Source organism: Thermobia domestica, chromosome 9 (genome assembly GCF_964235325.1).
Source record: "Thermobia domestica chromosome 9, izTheDome1.hap1.1, whole genome shotgun sequence".
Lineage (NCBI taxonomy): Eukaryota > Metazoa > Arthropoda > Insecta > Zygentoma > Lepismatidae > Thermobia > Thermobia domestica.
Window position 1 is genome coordinate 195,936,798 of NC_137462.1, and position 16,910 is coordinate 195,953,707.

Sequence of the window (16,910 nt, forward strand, 5' to 3'; positions counted from 1 at the left end):
GAAATGCGTCGTATTGTACTTAGTTCTAAACAGTTTCAACATTAACTTTTATCTTCTTTAATAGGTAGAAACTTCTTGCAAAATTCTTCTGTCATCACAAATTTGTATTAATATAATTTTAACAATTGCACTTATAGTGATGTTAATATACAAATTTGGGAAGTGAAGATTTTGCAAGAAGTTTCTACCCATTGAAGAAGACACGGGTGTTCGTTGAAATCGTTGGACCTAAATTCAATACGAAGCATTTCTCGCTGAACCAGTTTAATTATATCATTGTATGTGTGACATTTAACTTAATGAGAGGAACTTAATTTTACTGAAATGACAGTTTTCTCAGTAATATTCAAGAACGCTCGCTAAGAATTCATATGTGAAATTAGAAAATAAGACTAGTATGATACTGAATATTTACACTCTAGAAAGAAATATTTAATCCCTGTACGCTACGCTAACTACAGGAAACTTCACTCTACATATATGAATGGCTTGCATCATTAACGCACAGCCGAAATCTATATATATAAAAGAGAACGCACAAATCCTTTGTGAACTCATCACGCTAATACGGCTGAACCAATTTCTTTCATTTTTGGGGGGTTATTAGGATTTGGACCCTAGATGGTTTTTATCATATCACTTTAATTTTTAATTACCAGTGTCTTGAGATAATTGACCATTCAAGTGTCCATACGTACAAATCCTTTGTTATTAGTTCATCATAGGTAAAAATAAACGTATTTATATGCAACCCGCATGACCATGTGACTCGGCGGGTTAACATAAATGACAGGCGCTATAATTTTAACATTTACTGCAATTTGAAAGCGAAAAAGTAAAAATTATCTAAGTAACAAAGTTTATTGCGTTCCGGGGTGACCGCAGCGAAGCGGGGCGGGTTAACATAAATGACAGGCGATATAATGTTAACATTTACTGCAATCTTCTATGGTTTTTATCATATCACTTGAAAGCGAAAAAGTAAAAATTATCTAAGTAACAACGTTTATTGCGTTCCGGGGTGACCGCAGCGAAGCGGGGTGAACGCTGCTAGTCATATAATAAACCAAAAATAACTATTGCATACAAAGTAAGTGGCTATTTATTTATAAGATATGTATCCTATAGCGACTATTAGTAAATACACACAGAAAGCTTGATAGGTATTAGGGTCATAGTGGCTCAGTGGCAGAGTACTCACCTTTAATGTAATGGGTTCGTGGTTGGATTTTAATTCGTGTTACGGATGTACAGACACCACCTTTTCACCGATACTGATACTTTTGAACAGTTATATATTATCAGGAATTTTCAGAATAATGAAATGACCAACATTGTAATAGAGTATATTATATATAAGGCCAAAATTTAAGATACAAAGACAAAAAGCAGAATTTCATATTAGGTTCCTAACAAAATATACATTTCCTCTAAATTTAATCCAGCTCACATAAATGAACTAAAAAGCAGCAAATACTTATATAGTGTAAACTTAATTCTAAGAGTCAGTGATTGATATTTAGAGTGAAAATATACTTTGATAGTTACATTGTATTCACTAGTCCCTATTACATACATATAATACAAACGGATACTACCTTTACAAATTTTTATTGTTTACAAAATTATGCATGCTGAACCAGGTGTTGCTATAAATATTATAAAAAAATAAGAGGGTTATTTAAGCGAAGTTGAAAACGATAAAACTATTTATTAACTTTAGAATTAATTGTTTTTAACCAGAAAGTAGCAGAAAATAATGACAAAGTGAACGTCTTGTGGGTTTCTTCCATAGCATTTTCTTCTGAATCGAAACCGGTCTCGTTTGGGATTCAAATTAGGGGTCTGCTATCCTGACTATGGGCGCCCGACGAAAATGTATACGTAATATAGCAAACCACATATATTAAATACCAGACGTAATAAAGCAACCATTGAATGGGCCCCCTTGGGCGCCTATGATCTTGACTGAGGACCTTTGGCTTTTCTTCACCACTATTTTGGCATTGTGGGACTAAAAATATCACTTGAGTAGAAGTGGTGCAAATCAAAGGTGTACACATGCATAAAGAAATCGATTGTACAATTGATAATAACTTAGATCAACTTTAAGTCTAAAAGAGACCGATGAAATGTAAGTGCTACTGTTAATATTAAACAAATTGAAAATAGTTCGGAAAATGTATCGGTGTCCATTTGCCGATACCAATACTCCCAAAAGTGGCAGATATCACCGATACCGGTACCAATATATCGGTATATTCCTAATTCATGTAAGTAGAAATTTGTGTGGATCAAGGCGGTAAAAGGATAATACAATGCAGATTGTAAGACAGGTGAAGAGTAACAATTCTGATTCCAGCGACTTGTAATGCTTGTTTTTAAACCTTATTGCAAACGAAAGGCTACAGGGACTAAAAAATTCAGTGTGGTTCAAACCATTAAATCAGAGCGAATAAATAAATAAAAAGTAATTTTTCACATTCTGATTTAATAGTTTGAACCACACGTCCACTTTTGTTTGAAAAGAAATGTAGATAATGGACCACGAGTGGGGCGAATCGTCCATTCTCCTCTTTGCACTCCTAGATGACTTTCGATAATAATCCCCCCTAGCAAAAGCATGCCCAAAAAAATGGACAGTCGTAATGCGTAATATTACATTTTCTTTTCAGCAAGTATTTGTGCCGTCTTTCCGAAAGTAAACATGTGTCTTATGCGAAAATTGCTTAACGATAATAATAAATGCATATTAAATAGTTTACAACACCTGATGCTTCAGGTAAAGCTTATATAGGGTGGTCACAAAGTCGCTTTGTCCAAAACAAGTATTCTTTCACATACTGGGAAAAACGACTTTGTGCCTACCCTTATATGTAACTGTGTACTTTGTGGATTTAATATAAAGTCCTAAACCACAAAATGTATCAGAAATGATAGAAAGAATTTTAAAACAAATATCACCATAATGTTTTATAAGGTCTACATACTTAACTGCCTATAATAGATCTGCAAGTCGACATAATAGGGAACAGAAATGTGTGAAACTATCAGGCTACTGAAATAGTTTTCTATAAAATCAAATAACAAATATTCCTTACGCACAGATTAAGTTTAAAAAGCTCGTCTTTAATTAGCGATTTCCTATTTTTACTTATTATGTATGAAGGAAGTTGTTTCTTCCGTGCCCCATCCTGAAGTGTAGGGGTTGAGCAGTGATTGAAGCCGAGCAAACAGCACAGAGGGTTAAGGCACTGAGGCGAGAGTTATTGAAGTCTTGGTTATTGTCCTCTAAATTTAAAATATCATAGGAGTTATTAAGAAATTTGGAGACGCTTTTTGTAAATAAGTCACAATAAATATTATAGTCATTTGGTATAGGTGTAGTTCACGGAAGCAAAAGCAAATATGCCTATAAAATATTATACATAAAATTTAACCCTTAAGTTTGGGTGACCAGACGTACTGATTTTCGCAGTACAGTACTGTTTTTCAAAGAACTGTCCTGCGTGTTGCGAAGACGTCTAGAAAATCGAAAATTATAATTCTTTTCTAAAGTGTCCTGCGAAATGTTCTGAGTTAACTTATTTCAATATTTTAATATTTCATTCTTTATTCACAACATTTTGAATCATAGGCACTCTTTTCTTGAATGATAAATCGCTGTATTTTTTTAACACCCCTCAAAAGATTAGAGAAGGAGAGCAATTAACAAACTACTCTTTTGCAATACATTGCTTTTACTGAGAAGGATTTGTTAATATATTTGTAAGGTAGGAAAGGTTTCTTTTTCAACTTAACGACAGTGACACTAAGCAAGTTATATAGAAGTCATGGCTAAGCTGTTAGTGTACGCTTCTTCGGCGTGGGGACCCGGGTTTGCTTCCCGGAGGGAACTCATGTGGTTCGAATTCCACGTTAATCAGTAGGTCCCGTCTCACATAGCCTCTATGCTGAAAGGGACGTTAAACACAAAATCAACTCAACTCGTTTGTTTGCCTCTACCACACACACTACAGGGTACAACTTTCGGCCTTTTAAGTTAAAATTTTCAGAGTACAAGCACGACACACACTAAATTTCCTGTATAGATTTTGGGAGCATACCAACGTAAAATATGAAAAGGGCGGCCATTTTTCAAAACAGCGAGTATCCACGGTACGAAGCGCAATTTTCAGTCTTTTAAGATGAAATTTTGACGGTGGAAGCACGAGGTATGCTAAATTTGTTGTATAGATTTTCTCGGCGATCGAATGTAACATTTCAAAATGGCGGCCATTTTTTCAAAACAGCAGTGAGTAGAAAATTGTTGCAAGTTGTGACAATTACAATCTTGAAATATAAATCACACTTTAACACTTTTACCCCAAAGACATTGGAATATTTCGAAAAAACAAAAACGATTAAACCCGAAAATACCCGAGAAAACCCACATGGGCACAGTTGGGTTGGGCTTTTTCAAAAAAGCCCGGGTTTTTTCAAACCCTGATATATATATATATATATATATATATATATATATATATATATATATATATATATATATATATATATATATACAGTGGCGGATCTAAGGGGGGGGGCTATAGGGGCTATAGCCCCCCCTTGACGCTCAGGTATGCACTGGATAAAATAGGCTTCAATCGTGCTTTACACTGGATAAAACGGCAAAATATGGTTTAGCCCCTCCCTTGATCATATCCTGGATCCGCCCCTGTATATATATATATATATATATATATATATATATATATATATATATATATATATATATATATATATACAAGGGCGAATCTAAGGGGGGCTATAGCCCCCCTTCCCCTTGACCCTCAGGTATACACTGGATAAAATGGACTTCAATCCTGTTTTACACTGGATAAAGCGGCAAACTGTGGCTTAGCGCCTACCTTGATCATATCCTGGATCCGCCACTATATATATATATATATATATATATATATATATATATATATATATATATATATATATATATATATGTATATATATATATGTGTGTGTGTGTGTGTGTGTGTTCAAGTTATGTGTGAGCATGAACACAATGAAGTCGGTTAATTATGATATTAATACTATGAACCGTTCAGTAGTTTCGTGGTCTAGCTCTAATAACTATCGTAAGATACTAATGAAATTTACATGAAACCACCAAAAGAACTTACTTTTTCTAACAAAAAGTAAATCAACAAAACATGCATTTAGATCAAAATTGATTTACACACAATTATGGTATGCATACTGTCAGCCATTGAGAAGTTTCATAGTTCAGCTCCGAAGACTATAGTTAGATCTTCATGAAATTTATGTGAAAAAAAAAAAAAAAATCAGGGCACCTGTGTCGAAGTTATATTTCAACGTACAACGTACGCGCAACGTGTATATATACAAACACGTCGAATTGAGAAGTCAGTTAGAAAGACGTATGTATCTAAGTTCAGAAGAACAGAGACGCCACATTCTGTCTACATTAAGGAATTAAAGATGCTGCAGCTCAACTGATTGAGTTGAAAACCTAACCACAAATCATGCTACAACACACCTTCATATAACTTAATGCATCTGTAACCTGTCATTCTATATTATTATACTGCATGATCTCTAAATCCCAAATAACCCTATTACTTCAAAGTTACCTTCAATATCGAGATCGACTACTTGATTTCCGTGACATTAAAACACTTTTCAATAATTTTCATGACAAAAATTAAATTCCCTAATATTCCTTGATTTTCCAAATCTATGTAACCCTGAGTAATGATGACAATTGTAAGAAGTTGGAGCTGTATGTAATATCGTATTTTCATAATACTCCTTAGTAAATGATTACAATAATAAAATACAGAGATATATGAAATGACATCACACATAATAACATAAAAGAAGTCACGAAAATTATATAAACAATCCATTTGAATAGTATTCACACTGATATAAATTATGTGCGCAAGAAGTTCTCTTTTTCGATTTTTCAGAAAAATATCACAAAGAGTGTCTATGTTAGACAAACAAATTTCTATGCTCCTATTACTGTAAAATGCTTTTACTTTCGTTGTGTATTCACCTCACCTTTGTATGGCTGTGAGGCCAAAATTTAGTCCTCATATAGACGCACAGGTTCTCCATAATCAACATGAAGTTTTTGAGAATACGAGCTTTTCTTTTCCATGCGATATTTCTGTATACCAACTTAACAAGATCTACTGAGTTGAGAACGACCAGATGATTTTCTAGATGTTACAATGATTGCATTACTTAAGAAAAAGGTAGCAAAGAAGAGTAGTGATCACAGAGCCATTAGCCTTATTTCTCACACTGGAAAGATTAATGTGCACATATTAAATAAGCAATTGGAAAGTAAAGGCACCTGAGATGCTATTGGGTTGATGAGAATTACATCACAACGAGTTCTCGACGTAAAGGAAAAGCTGAGTTTGTGCTTCATAGACTTGCAAAAAGTTTTTGACTGGGTTAACTGCACCAAACTACTGAAATTACTTAAAGAAATCGGGGTCAACTGGAGGAACTGTCGACTCATTTGGAACCTGTATACAGTACAAAGAACAGAGCTCTACCTGACAAAGGAGAAATCAACAGTGTGGAGATTGGGAGAGAAGTCAGACAAGGATGTACTGTAGTACGTCACCCCAGTTACTCAACGTTCACAATGAATGTTTTATGAAGATTTCAGAATTGGGGGACAGAACGTCAACAAAGTGAAGTATGCGGACGACACTGTTTTTACAGCTGGAACCGAGAACGGACCATAAGAAATGTTGAACAGAATAGTTAATACTGGGAAATAATATGGAATGGACATCAACATCGAAAAGTCGATAGTCATGAGAATATCACGTGAAACATGCCCTTAAGGATCAGGGTATGACAAAGAAAGTTTGAAGAAGTCGACCAGACAAATATCTGGGAAGTATTTCGACGAAAGATACTTACTGCACCACCAAAAAGAGATCACTCATAACTAACAGGCTTAAAATTGGACAAAGGAAGAAACTATATATGGAGTGTGGGATTCTATGGTTCAAGACTTGGAAATTACGTAAGTTAGAGAAAAAAATATTTAGAGAACTTCGAAATGTGCTGTTGGAGGAAGATGGACAAAATGGATAGAGAGTGTAAAAAATAAAGATGTTTTAAAACGAATAGGAGAGAGGAGGACGCTTTTATCCAGCGTCTTTCGAAGAAAGGCCAATTGGACTAGGCACATCTTGCGAAGAAATATGTAAGTTAGAAAGAAAGTGGGGAGTAGGAAGAAAAACACAACTTATCGATGATTTGAAGAATTGAAGAAAATATATGGAGTTAAAGTTTGAGAAAGGTGGAAGAAACATTTCCAGATCTTAACCTAAGGAGGTATAGTGATCTCCTATTAGTTTCAGAGCCTGCTAACAGGCAGAATACTTAATAATTTCTGTATAAAATCTCTTATACTAATGAAGAGAACTGTAACTGCGCAACTTAATTTTAAAAAAGTAGACTGCACAGATTGATGCTATATAATCTTATTACCGCATGTGAAATGTACACTTCCACAACACAAGAAAGCTTTATGTTACGTCTACAAGCGCTACTAGTTATACCACCATCACAAGTACTATTGTACGTCAAATACTATTGACAATTCTGGTACTTACAATAATGTTTACAGAAGACAAGTTGTTTCTGCCGTGAATTATTTCCTGTATGGTATAATGTTCAAATAGTGCGAAAATATTATTAAGATATAAGTAAGCACAACACAACGATGATCGCCCCGAAGAGCATGAACATCGAATACCAAACCCCGTGATTGCAATAGCGTTTTCTAGTCGAAACTACGTAGTTTTCTCAGTACCTTCCACGCATTTCGTTTTGAAAGACCTGTCAGATATTGCAAAAAGTGAACACGGAGAAAAAAATAATAAATACTAGGTAGTTCTAATACAACTTGTGACTAGTTTGAAAGAAAATTTGTCCAGGTGTGTATATAATTCGTAGTTTCGTGAACGACTGCTCCCTATACCGTCCCGAGAAAGCCCGCCAGTTGTCCGTGTCCTGAACCAGAATCGATACAAAATGAAAATGAAATCTGTGAGTTTTACGTCCGACCATTATGCCGGCTTGGTTAAAGGAGACGGTGATGATGAGAAATGAATGCAATAGCGGAATAAACAAAGTGGAAGGAACAGGCGAACCCCGAGAAAACCCACGAATACGGTGTTTGTCCACCACAAGGCCCACTTGCCGCGAGCTGGGATCGAACCAGGGATCCCAAGCACCAGAGGTGAAGGATTCTACCACTTAGCCACCATGCCCCCTCCCCACAAAGTCGATACAATTTTTAATAACCATTCAGAATACGACAGCGCTTGGTTTTCGCATGTATAATCGCTCGTATGAAATATGAGTTTGAAGATAAATTGCCAATCTGTACGCAACTATTTTCATGTGCCAAGAAAATATTATAGAATTGGGTTACGTGTCGGAGAGTAGGTCAAGAAATGAGAAAAATACGTAAAATTTACAGGAAAGTAAAGATGAACAGATTATTTTTCATGAAATTCATGCTTAAAAAAAGAAGTGTAATGTGTATTTTCAAATATTAGAAGCGGCGTGTGTTAGTACTATTTTAAGTGGACGTATGCTAATCTTAAAATATTATGGTGTAATGAGGAAATTAATTCCAAGCATTCAAATATAGTAATTGCATGTGACGGATGATGTAACATTTCGACTGTGAGTTTTATAACAAACTATATTGGTGAAGAAAAAGGCATTTATTCCGTTAAGCAAAACTAGCTAACGAACAGAAGTCACTTGATAAAAATTTACAAATCGCATAGGAAATCATTGTTTACGTGTACTAGGCTAGGTTACCGTACAAGAAGATTGGTCAGTTGTTGCATTACTCGGTGCAAAATGACTTTGGGGAGGCTAAATATAAAACAAAAACCAACTTTAAAACACTAACCAACTTATGCTAGGTGGTCAATAAAAAGCACGAATGCTACCTAACCGAATCAGGATAGGACCGCGGCAGTGGGGTCCGTGTGCTAGGGTGCCCATTGAGAGCAGGCACACCAGCGACGGTGCATATACGTATGAACGAGGACAGTGGAGAAATCCTTCATACGGCACATATGTTTTAAGTGTGGCACAACTTTTCAACACTTCTACGATAACTTTGTACACGACCTTCACACAGCATTTATCTTCGTATGCTGGTTTACATACTCGGGCAATTTGCAGTAGAAAATCTTGAACAATAGTTTACCTTTTCCACTATCAATCAAACACTATCGAAAATTATTACCTTTATTTTCGCATTTCTTTTTCAATAAAATTTCAGGCCACTCATTCTTGCATTGCATTCAAGAATGCATCTTTCTTTATTTTTCGTTATCTTCACCTTTCCTACACTTCTGACATTGCGTCCTTACATTCACTGATCCATATCTTTTACTCAATTTCAACAGATTTTCCTCATTCTTCGTATTCCACGCTGTTATACCACGGGCTGCACAGATGTTCGCCAATTTCAAATTATACTCAATCCAAAATGAGCTAACCTAATGTCCTTTATAGCAAAATAGACCAGTTTCCACTATCACACTCTACAAAAACCACACCCACCACCTCTTCTCGGTAAATTTTCAGTTATCGCGGTGGGGCTTAACCCAAATTAACTGAAGAAAAATTATTACTTTATGTAAAGCGGCACGGATTAATGAAATCGAGCAGAAAGTGTGGCAAATGTAGGACGGCATTGAAAAGAAAGAATGGAGGAACAGCTATATTTTGAAATGTGAACATTATGTTGATGGTGTGAAGGGTTATTGGCAAAAGTCAGCAGTGAAAGGTACTTTTTTTTTTTTTTTTTTTTTTTTTTTTTTTTTTTTTTTTTTTTTTTTTGAGGACACGAAGTTGTCGATAGAGAAGCTACTTAACTCAATGTTTTTAGCGACATCCTAGTTTACGTGCATACCCACCATCCCTGACCCGCCTTCTTCCTACGGCAGCATCCTTGCAACTAACCCCCTGCTACGCTCCTGACCTGACTTGGTTAGATAGCAGTCGTGCTTTTTAAGACAGGTTCAGCATTGACTTAGCATTTGTGGTTTTTAGTGGCCACCTAACAAAGGTTGGTTTGCGCTTTGCACTGTAGTTCTTACGCCTTACATCCGGAAACCGTATTAATATGCAAATCGAAAAAGAACTATAATTTTTCAACAATTATCTCTGGTGGGCCCCTTGAATTTTATCTATGCCAAGTGAGATATTTTCATGTTGCCCAGCGTAAATCCTTTCAGAGACAATAGGAAGTAAATTAGTGAAATAATTACAATTTTTCCACAATTATTTCTAGTGATGTACCAAAACTACACCTGCATGTCTCGTAAAACTGAAGACGGTTTGTCTACGGCAAATACGAATGTTACCTTGTACTACATACGAATTCAAAGTAATTAACTGTTAACATTACTGTATAAATTCATTTGGCGGAAGTGAAAGTCTATACTTCGCATGATATTGAAATTTAAAAGAATATTACTAAAATTAAATGAAAATTTACGAAATACCACAGCTACAAATGAATTGCCGGCAACTCTTGTGATAATAACAACGTCTATTTGTTATTATTCCTTTATTTTTATTTCACTAAGTATCCGATTTGAAAAACTTGTCCAATTTTATCTTTTCAAACAAATATTTTGTTCTTGTTTTAAAAATGAAAGAAAGTAAACAGCTTTTAATACTTACCTATAAATGTCACAACATTTTCCTAAGAAGCGCGCAGAAACACCGTCTCATTTTTGGTGTAGGATAACTTCCGTAACAGATCACAACTTCCGATTTAGCTATTTATTGACAAAAGAAGAACGAAAATACGAGCGAAATTACGAAGATTGGGAGGAGAATAATCGATTTGTGATAAAAGTTTTATCAACTGGTGTGTAAATATTTAGTGTTTTGAATCAAGGAAAGCACCAATGGTAAGTGAAACGTTTTGAGTGTTTTAAAACGATTTATTTTAAGTGTGGCTGAATATTGTTGACTTGAAACTCAACGTAAAATGGTCTTTGACACTTTCAATGAAAAGCGAAACTATTTTATCGTATGAAGATATTAAAAATAAATAAATTATTATTCTTTACAAACCATTAAAAACCTAATATCAGAAAGTAAGCTAAGACATGTATTTATAGCTGTTAATTGTTGATACGCATGGCATAAATTTGCACATTGAATTTGGTGTATCAATGATGGCTAATAAAGAGCCTTGTATGCAATGAAGAGCCACACGTAATAAAATTACTTGACGATAAAAAATATTGGATGAACTCTTACAGTGCTCGCTGAAGCTGACACGAGAAATTATATTCGATTAATTTTAACAAAATGGTTCCAAACTTCCCTGAGCTAACCCTACCCTATTCTACTACATACAGATTAAGAGCACTTTTCTACACCCTTTTAAAGCGGTCCTGCTTATCGACGCACAACTGGAGTGTGTATTGTAAAGTTTACCCAAAATACTTTCTGAGAGTTTCGAGCAGATGATTTAATGGGGAAAACTGGTGAGTAAAGTTGATCTGTGGGCCTACGTAGCTGCCTGTCTACATTCTGACATTGATTAGATTGTGAGTTTAGCGACTCTTTCAGCAGCGAGGCTATGTGATACGTGGAACTACAGCTGGTATTGATCCAGAATAGTTCGTCATAAGCTTAACATGGAATCCAAATGACATGAGCTCGTATTGGAAGTTGAACCCAGATCTCCCACAGCAAAAGCGCGTACGCCAACCATAAAGGTGCTCTCGTTCTAGCATTGAATTGCAAGAATTTGTTTTCTTATTGTAGTGCGAGCTAGTGTATAGACGTGTAGTAATGTTGAAATAAATTATTTTTGTGGGGTCCCTGATTCGATACCAGGTCGCGCCAAGTAGGCTTTGTGATGGACAGACACCGTGTTCGTGTATTTTCTTGGGTTCTTCCCACTTTCTTCATTTCATTCATTTCTGATTATCACCGTCTCCTTCAGTCCACACAGAAGAATCGTGGGACGTAGAACTCAAGAGGTTTCTTTGAAATCATTTTCAGTCGTTTAGTTGAACAGTCCGATACGTAAGTTACATAAATTAGTGTTGTTCCGCTGTTGAAAATTTGTGTAGTTCGAAAAATTTTAACTAACCTGTTTTAGTTGGTCCCAAAAATTAGTGCGCGTCAGGTTAGGGTGAAGCTTTAGGGTCTGCGCATTGCTGCGTATGCAGAGAGTAGATATCTTAGCTACGATTGGTATGTTCATAATGAAATACGAGTTTTGTTCATTGTATTGTAATATGACGTTTTGTTCTGTTCGTCTTTCATAAGGATATCAACCGTTTGTGCTAATAAAAATTAAGTGCAAATTTAATGTTTTTTACAGAAATAATGTACAGTCTTGAGAAGAATAATTCTTTGTCAACTATCATTTTCGCTCCATCCATGTTAGCGAAAACTGGGAGTGTCTCCATATAATAAACTACGTATATATTTGTTTATTTGCACAAATCGTCTCCTAATGCCTTAAAAGTATTTGTTTCATTAAGAACTTCTCACTTTTACAAAATATTCCTGCTTCAGAGGATTTGCTTTATGATCCACCAGGCATTGTGGGAACCGGAGGAAATTAGTATCGCAGATAGAGCTCCAAAGACTGTCACTTAAGATACGGTACTTGTAGAAACGTGTATTAAGTACACACTGTATGCAATACTTTTCCTAATGAAGTTTACATTGTGATGAAACTTACACTATTTTCACTAGTTGTGCCTGATTACTTTAGTTAGGCACAAATAATTTTGTTAGATGCAAGTCTTTCTTCACGACGTAATGGATTTTCTAAATATATGTCATATTGTTCAATTATATATAACTTGATAATGAGGAGACATGATTTAACTTGGACTCAGGTAACTGGCTAATTGGAGTTGAAGTCCCATTTGAGCATCGAGGGAATATAAGATATGAGCTGTCAAAACGGTCCAAAATACTACTCGAGTTATGTGCCAAGGAAAGCAAGTACCCCTACTAGAAATCGTCCAGAAATCAATTATTAGCCTATCGGCCAATAGAGGGCGCAGCATGGGCTATTAGATACGAATGAAAAAGGATGACTTCATGCAGTTAGGACTACCAAAAATTGGGAAATTTAGGCTAAAATTGTTATTTAAAAGAATCAATATCCAAAAAGAAAAAAAAAACTTATTTAAACCTCATTTCTTTAATTTTAATAACGTAGAATTATCACTTACGAGCACACATTCGTTTGTAATCATCCCTAAAAGTAGTACTGTACTAGGGAAGTTATATTTGAAAAGTGTAATGCGGAACACTATGCTTTTATCTTTAAAATCCGTGAAATATAAGGGGCCAAGTTGCGTTCAGTTAATTTCACTGATGTAACAAATATAAAAACCTAAAACGCAATATAGCCCTATAAATAAATATTAATAATAATAAAAAGAACATGATATAAATAATTAAAAACCACGTTATTCCGACTTCATTTTCATCGCTATTAGTGTGTATGTGAGTAGTGTACTTGAAAACATGAATCATGCAGTTGTTGAGGTAATTTTTTGTATTTAAGTTTTTTCTGGTGAAACTCATCATATGTCAGTTGGATAAATTGGGTTTTCACTGCCAAACATTCTTCAGTATGGATGTGCAGTTCATTTCTTTTGTCTGTTCGTAATGAATTCATAATTGAAAACATACTTTTCACGGAATCGGTGGTTTCAAGAATTCTACCAAGACGAAAATGCTGAAACTCATACTCATTATATTCATTCATCTCCGATAGACAGATCATTTGAACTGGAATTCCATATTGACTTCTAGGATTCTATTACTTTTTTGACGAGTTTTTACTGCTTTAAGTACTGGTTGTCAGTTACATCAATGACCAAATTACTTATAACAACCGCCAACGATGATTTAGCGTCACCCTAACCTTATGCTATGTGTTTTGAGAACAGGGAAAGCCATAATAACGATGTAAGGTCTTCAAAAAAAGGTTTTGCCACGCACTTTTCAATATTGCTAATGCATATGTCATAGAACGCGTCACATTGTTGGTAAAGTGTTACTTCCCTAATACCATTTTCTTCGTGCAATGTATGCTAGAATAACTCTGTTTGTGTAAGTCAAAAGTGTTCAGAATCCCTAATTCTATCAATAAGTCAATGAAGCTCAGAGAAAAGCTGAGCAGATATATTTGTTCCTCTTTCAATTTTCTTAATGTAATTATTGTACATTTTTAATTGACATTGGAAAGACTGAAGCCACAGAAGCGAAGTGTTATCGTCAAAGATTTTATTCAACATTATAGGGCTTGATTATTCCGAAGAGAAGTAAGATTCCACACCTGGAAGTATATAACTGTTATTATTGATTGCCGGTGCCGAAGATAACCATCTGCTTTTCGAATGCCTATGAATTTGTTTGTATTGGACATCTTCAAAATTTCAAAATTCCTGCAAACTTGCCATACGGACAGTTTATATGTAAAAATATGAAAAGATCTTACATACGACCATCTCAATATCCACTATTAAGAAATATTTTGCACTTTGAATACTCTTGTGCATAATATGCGCGAAATAACCCAAAATAATGTGCCTCTGTTTACTTTTGTACTTTTGAGTAAACATTATTCTTTCGTGCTCAGTTGACCTCTCCAAAATTTGTATTTCGTTGTCGGCTGATAATGCAATTACTGGTATACTTTTCAGAGGTGAGAGTAACGTGGCTGTTGTGATCTTTTTAGATTTGATATGGTCTGCAGTGTCTCACCTTGCACTATGACCGATTGAAAACACAATTCTAAGTTTAGAACAAAAAAAAAAAAAAAAAAAATAGTTTAATCGCCATTGACTTTAAATTATTATATGTAATTTATCATTAAAACTTTGCATCGTCTTCTTTCTTCTGCCGAGCACAGCGAGTCTAGAAATAGAGAGGAATTATTGGAAAGCAATATTATAACATAAAAGAAGCTTTAAATATCAACTTGTTATCTCTAGACTGAGAGAGATGAAGAAATGCTGACAATATTACATTAAACATTGTTATAAGTTTGTCATTTTGGGTTTAATCTCTTTGTGGTTTAAGCTTCTACAACCATAAACTGAAGAAATTTTTTTTAATGTTGAAAAAAAAAAACTCTCTCTCTCTCTCTTGTTCGCTGAATACTGGACGTTTGTGTGTCCTGAAGTTTATTTTCGGGACGCACATGTCGATTCGGAGTCGTATAGCAACCCTAGACTGCACACACTCGAACAAGTTACTTCATGGATGTATGTGTCGGGAAATAGCGTCCGTTCCTGAGTTTTCGGGACCCTAACTCTTTGTTCTACGCTTTTGCTTACCCCACCTCTAACACTTCCTGATTGGTTGCGTTAAGTGCCCTCGTGCAAGCATACCTGATAAAATATAAAACCGGATATTGAATGAGAGATATTGGACAAATAGATGTCTTCCGTGAAGAAACAGGATATGTAATTATTATACCCACATTCATATCTGCGCAAGCATGTGTATTAAACATGTAAAGTGTTTAATATAATAACAGTTACAAATGCTTTAGAAAAAGGTCTAAAGATAAAAAATATATTTGTAATTATTAAGTGGTGGCCTCCATTTATAGTCATACATGTTGGTACCTGCTCTTTTCGTGCAAGTATGAGGACTAAATGTGGGAAGTCGCTAATAACATAACGTTTCTAAAACGTTACGAAAAAAGTTTGTATTGGCTTATTGGCAGTAATTACTTCTTCTGCCGGGAAGGGAAAGCAAGTTGATAGACAGTTTTACGAAGAATCTGTCACTGAGTGTCAGAGCACTGATTAACAAGTTTTACTGTTAAGAATAACAACTACTAACGTATTTCGTATTCCCGTCAGATTAAGAACGGAAGTACAGCGACTAGCACAGTGATTTACAATGGCAAAATTCGGATTCTGTGTAATTAATGTCACTGTAACTTAGAATTGGGGAATTCGAGTGCTGTGTAAAGTCACTATGACTTAAAATAGCAGGATTCAGGTAATATATAACATCGGTGATATAAAACAAATAATTAAATGAAATATTCAACTTCCAATGGTTATTACCTTTAGGTTAAAGGAGACGGGTGGTTAACAAAAATGACCCATCACAAAAGAATTAGTAGGATGAGAATGTGGGAGGATATGGAGAATCTCGAGTAAACTCACGAACACGATGTTGTCCAGTAAAACCTTGGTACCCTGAGATTCAACCGGAGACCCCATACTGTGGCTTAAAATAGCAGGATTCAGATGCTACATTAATGCGGATTTGTGGTGGAGAATATCGTGCCTGTAGGTTTTTCAAAGTTGTTCCGTTTCCTTCCACATTCTCATTCTACCAATTATTTCATAATCACTTACTTCCGTTGATTACTCGTCTCCTTTAGCTTACAAGACTAAACATGAGCCGTAAAACTATAAATTTCATTCAATTTCGATGCATCCCATGCATATTGTTTCCCATGCAACAAGGGTTATATCATGTCACTTTAAAGCATTGATATTTTACACAGTATTGTTGCCATTCAGGTATTGTGAAGCTCTGCTCTACATGACCTTTTCCGATTCACCCGTTTAGTTGTCCGTTGATTTTAAAAGATATATTCTCTGTCCGGGTGTGTCCGTTCGGGAAAAGTAGTTGGTGAATTTCCATCAATTTTGGGAGCTCCTTCGTGGCTAACCGGTTAGCGTACGCGCCTTTGACGGGAGACTCGGGTTCGATTCGCGGCGGGAGCTGATGTGGTTCGGATTCCGCGTTAATCAGTAGGTCCTCGTCTCATAGCCTCGCTGCTGAACGGACGTTAAGCT

At 35.4% G+C, this 16,910-nt stretch overlaps 2 protein-coding genes across 11 annotated transcripts in view; one reads left to right on the forward strand and one right to left on the reverse strand.

The window, feature by feature from the left end:
- LOC145660520 (serologically defined colon cancer antigen 8 homolog) overlaps positions 1-16,910 on the reverse strand; it is a 540,216-nt gene that overhangs the window by 169,870 nt on the left and 353,436 nt on the right. The window contains exon 1 of one of the 8 annotated variants that reach the window (XM_081725694.1): positions 10,771-10,907. The exons of the other annotated variants lie outside the window; for them this stretch is intronic. The gene's annotated coding sequence lies outside the window, so the exon portion shown is untranslated. Of the gene's footprint in view, positions 1-10,770; positions 10,908-16,910 lie in introns of those variants that run through there. 8 annotated transcript variants of the gene reach the window in all.
- LOC145660518 (uncharacterized) overlaps positions 10,863-16,910 on the forward strand; it is a 443,921-nt gene continuing 437,873 nt past the window's right edge. For 2 of the 3 annotated variants that reach the window (XM_081725684.1, XM_081725686.1), the window contains exon 1: positions 10,863-11,003. The gene's annotated coding sequence lies outside the window, so the exon portion shown is untranslated. The remainder of the gene's footprint in view (positions 11,004-16,910) is intronic. The other variant, XM_081725687.1, reaches the window with a different exon arrangement.